At 49.2% G+C, this 4240-nt stretch overlaps 1 pseudogene across 1 annotated transcript; it reads right to left on the bottom strand.

Annotated features, from left to right (window-relative positions):
* Nucleotides 1–1118: 1118 nt before the first annotated feature.
* Nucleotides 1119–2734, bottom strand: LOC309838407 (high mobility group protein B1-like; annotated as a pseudogene). Its single transcript has 2 exons — nt 2074–2734; nt 1119–1124 (listed from the first exon to the last, which is right to left on the bottom strand). The product of its transcript is annotated as a high mobility group protein B1-like (transcript).
* Between the last annotated feature and the right edge of the window lie 1506 nt (nt 2735–4240).

Here is a 4240-nt window from a genome sequence, read left to right as displayed (position 1 = left end):
CCCGCCCACTCTTCCTCCACACTGCGGACAGACATGAGCCGTGTTAGCAGTCTCGATGGAGATATCCCCGGGAGCCCTGCTGCTGCCACACCCCTTCCCAAGGCTTCTGCTAGACCTGACCCAGGACCTTTCTTCCCACTTTCCCCATCAAAACTTCTTTGCACCAGCTTCTAAATTAGCAGGCCCCTTGAAGGCAAGAATGAACAGGTCTTTCCTCCCAGGGGTGGAAAAGAAGAATGGAAGTGATGTCATTTGGGGGTACACCATGTGCTGGCCAGCAAGAGAACAGGGACCATGCTCTTACCGCATCTCCCCAAACCGGCCCCAGGAATAAGGTTCAGAGATGATGGGAGACTTCACCTACCCAGACATCTGCCAGGAGTCCTGTTTAGCTAAGAGCAATGCATGTGCTCTCTCTTGTCTCAATGACGATTTCTGAAGGTACAGGAAGCAGTGAGGGGACAGGTATTCTGGATCCAGTTCTGCCCAAAGAGGAAGAATTAATTGGATGATGATGTGACATGACAGGAACCCTGGGAAAGGTGACTCAGGCCACCTGGGAACTCCTGATATTCAGGAAATGGGAGATTAGACAAATGCCCTAAACTCTAGAGGGCAGATTTCAGATCATGCAGAGAAAAGACCGAAACGGCGCTAGAGCTTGAGGCAAGAGTATCAGGAAGGGCGCGGCGATGCGATCCTGAACGTGCAGTTGTGAATGCTTGCAGGGACAGAGAAGGAGGCTGTCCTGGGAACACGCTGGCGAAGCACAGACAGGAAGGGCACATGGTCGGAATCAGCTTCAGGCAACGTGCAAAGCCCTGTTGTGAGCCAAGCACCATCTGACGTAAAGCAGCTTCTTCCTCACCTCCTTTCCTTTCGTCAAAAGCTCTCCACGACCTGACGTTATCTTATTTGCCTATTTGTTCATTGTCTGTGGCTCCCCTGGAATGTGAGGTCCATGAGGGCAGGGCCTTTTCCCTCTTCTGTATCCTGAGGTCCTAGCCCAGAGAAGGAGCTCATTAATCAGGCACCAAGTGAAGGACACATGAACATAATGCAGGCTCACCGGTAGGAAGGCTGGAAGGGAAGCTAGCTCCAAGACTGATGTGGGCCAGCTATACCTGCCCAAGATAACAGCCAGGGAAGAAGAGGACGGTGGGACCTCCTGCCCATGCAGGTGGCTTGAGGCTAACCTTTTTTGAGCCAAAGAACAAGAATGCTCTTCAGAGTCACAGGAGCCCAGTTGAGTCCATGGCGGAGGGAAGCAATCATAAGATAGGAAGGATGGAGTTATTCATCTCATACCTGGGAAGGCTGCCTCCCAGGAGGCTTGAAGAGGAAGCTGCTATAGCTCTGTGACTCAGCACTCACAAAATTAACTATTATTCTTTTTTTTTTTAATAAAAAAATTGTATTTACTTAGAAGCATTCAGAATGTCAACAAAACAGCTGCAACTTTTTTTCTTTTTTTTGCAATGACAGTGGTATTCAGTTAACAGAACAATTATTTCATATAAGCTGCATCACAGACAACTGAAGATGGAAAAACTACCATCCCCGTATATAACTAATTTGTGCTGTGCACCAACAAGTACCTGCCTTAAATTTCCATGCCAATTTACAACCCCCATACCGTACCAGGCAAGGTTAGTGGCTATTGAAAATACCACCAGGACAGGGCTATCTAAAGACACATTCGAGGGCTTCCCTGGTGGCGCAGTGGTTGAGAGTCCGCCTGCTGATGCAGGGCACATGGGTGCCCCGGTCCGGGAGGATCCCACATGCCGCGGAGCGGCTGGGCCCGTGAGCCATGGCCGCTGAGCCTGCGCATCCGGAGCCTGTGCTCCGCAATGGGAGAGGCCACAACAGTGAGAGGCCCGAGTACCGCAAAAAAAAAAAAAAAAGACACATTCGGTAGTGTGTTAACTATACAAAAAAAGACACCGTACAGTTTAAAAACAAATCTTACGCAGCCTTACATTTCAATTTTTTTCTTTAAAAGGAGTGAGTTGTGTACAGGGGGGTTAAATGCTTTATAGACAAGAAAAAAAAAACTGCGCTGGAACCAACGTATTCATCATCATCCTCTGCATCTTCCTCATCTTCCTCCTCTTGCTTTTTCTTGCTTTTTTCAGCCTTGACGACTCGCTTTTTTGCTGCATCAGGCTTCCCTTTAGCTCGGTTTGCAGCAATATCCTTTCCGTACTTTTCCTTCACCTTAGCAGCCGTCTCCTAAGGCTGCTTGTCATCTGCAGCAGTGTTTTTCCACATCTCTCCCAGTTTCTTTGCGACATCACCAACGGATAGGCCAGGATGCTCTCCTTTGAGTTTTGGACGACACTCAGAACAAAACAAGAACAAGGCCGAAGGAGGCCTCTTGGGTGCATTGGGATCCTTGAACTTCTTTTTTGTTTCCCCTTTAGGAAGGATAGAAGTTTTCATTTCTCTTTCATAACGGGCCTGTCCGCTTTTGCCATGTCTTCAGACTTTCCTTTCTCTTTAGCAGACGTGGTCTTCCATCTCTCTGAGCACTTCTTAGAAAACTCTGAGAAGTTGACGGAAGCATCTGGGTGCTTCCTCTTGTGCTCCTCCCGGCAAGTTTGCACAAAGAACGCATATGATGACATTTTGCCTCTCGGCTTCTTAGGATCTCCTTTGCCCACGCTTAATTATTTTTCCTCTGCGAGGCACAGAGTCGCCCAGTGCCCGTCCGGCTCTCACTTGCCCCGGCGCTGTCTCTCTCAACTATTATTCTTATATCACAAAAGTTGTACTAACTTCTGTGTGTTTATTATGCGTCATGTTGTACATGCTTTGCAGGCATAAATTGATTTAATCTTCATGACAATGCTATGATCTAGGTACTGTACTCCCCATTTATCAGATGACAAAGCTGAGGCGCAGGGTAAGTGGCAGTGCCTGCAACCACTACGCGCACTGCCTCTCAGAGGATGTGGCATGGGCCCCAAAGTGGGAGATGGCGAGGGTAATTTTTATCAGCGCAGAGGAAATAAGTTCACGAACCATAAATAAGTGAGCTTAGCATCATTCCTGGTCAGGTTTCAGAGTCTGTTATTAAAGAGATGGCTTGGGGGTACTTAGAAAAGAAAGAGATAGAGGGCCAGCAGCAGTGAGTGAATTCCCTGGGAACCCATCCTGCTGGGGGAAGCTTATTTGCTTTTCTGATTAGTCTTCTAGACTAGAAGGTAGGCTGGGGGTGGTAAAGCAGGAGACAGTGGTTCTGAGTTTCAGCAAGAAATTGTTCTTTTCTTCCCATCAAAGCCTGCGGGTGACACAGAGGAATGTGGGCTGGGGGAGGGCACAGCTAGGGAGGCTGATGAGTGGGCTGCCCTTGCTGAGTCTGCTCAGTGTGTTCATGAGGGACTTGGTGAGGAAGGATGTAGGCAGCATGCCGGGGACATTGCCGATGGCAGGAACCTGGGCACCGTCCCAACGGACAAGATGGCACAGTTGGACCCGAAGTGCCCTGGAGGCTTGGAGTCCAGGTCCAAGTCTAGAAGGTACAGTTTAACAGAAATAAAGGAGAAGTCTATTTTGGCCTCCAATCTTGTCTGCACCTGAGCAGCAGGCTGAGGGGATCAGCTGTCTGAGAGGTTCCAGTTGACCAGAAGCTTGGGTATGGCCCCATGTTTTAAGAAAATGCTCGTGTCTTGGGGCTGCAAGAGCTCAGGGCAGAGTCCAGAGCTGAGGAGGAAAGTGCTATTTTGTCTCAGACTAAGAGGAATGCTCTGTCATTTCCTCATTTATTTTGTGGACAGAGATTGAGCACGTTCTTCTGCTAATACCATGCTGACGTTACCCTTGAATGGCTGAGCAGGTTACATTTTGGGGTGATGGGCTAAGCTGCTGAAGGGACTCAGAGGGTGGGTTGGCCACCCGCCTTCCTTTTTGCTTGCCACCCTGCTCCAGGTCAGGCCCTGGGGTTACGATGCCTGGTCTTAAGGAAGACAAGGGTCCTGCCTCCAAGGGACACACATTCTAGTGGGAGAGACAGACTATAGACGCATAGACAAGAGAATATCTTGTGGGATGACCAGAGTACTGAACAAACTGAAACAGAGCATCAGATAAAGAGTGACCAGTGGGTGTGTGGGGAGTTTGGAAGAGGTGGATGGCCTCTCTGAGAAGATGACATTTGAGCTGAGTTCTGAAGGACTCAGGGGGCAGACCTATGGAGAAGCTGCTGGTGAGGGGTGTCGCATAAAGGCTGGGGAGG

The sequence above is a fragment of the Grampus griseus genome (genome assembly GCF_964374135.1).
Source record: "Grampus griseus genome assembly, chromosome: 20".
In the NCBI taxonomy this organism is placed as follows: Eukaryota; Metazoa; Chordata; class Mammalia; order Artiodactyla; family Delphinidae; genus Grampus; species Grampus griseus.
Note: the sequence above shows the minus strand (reverse complement) of the source record. Positions and strands in the feature narration are given on the sequence as shown.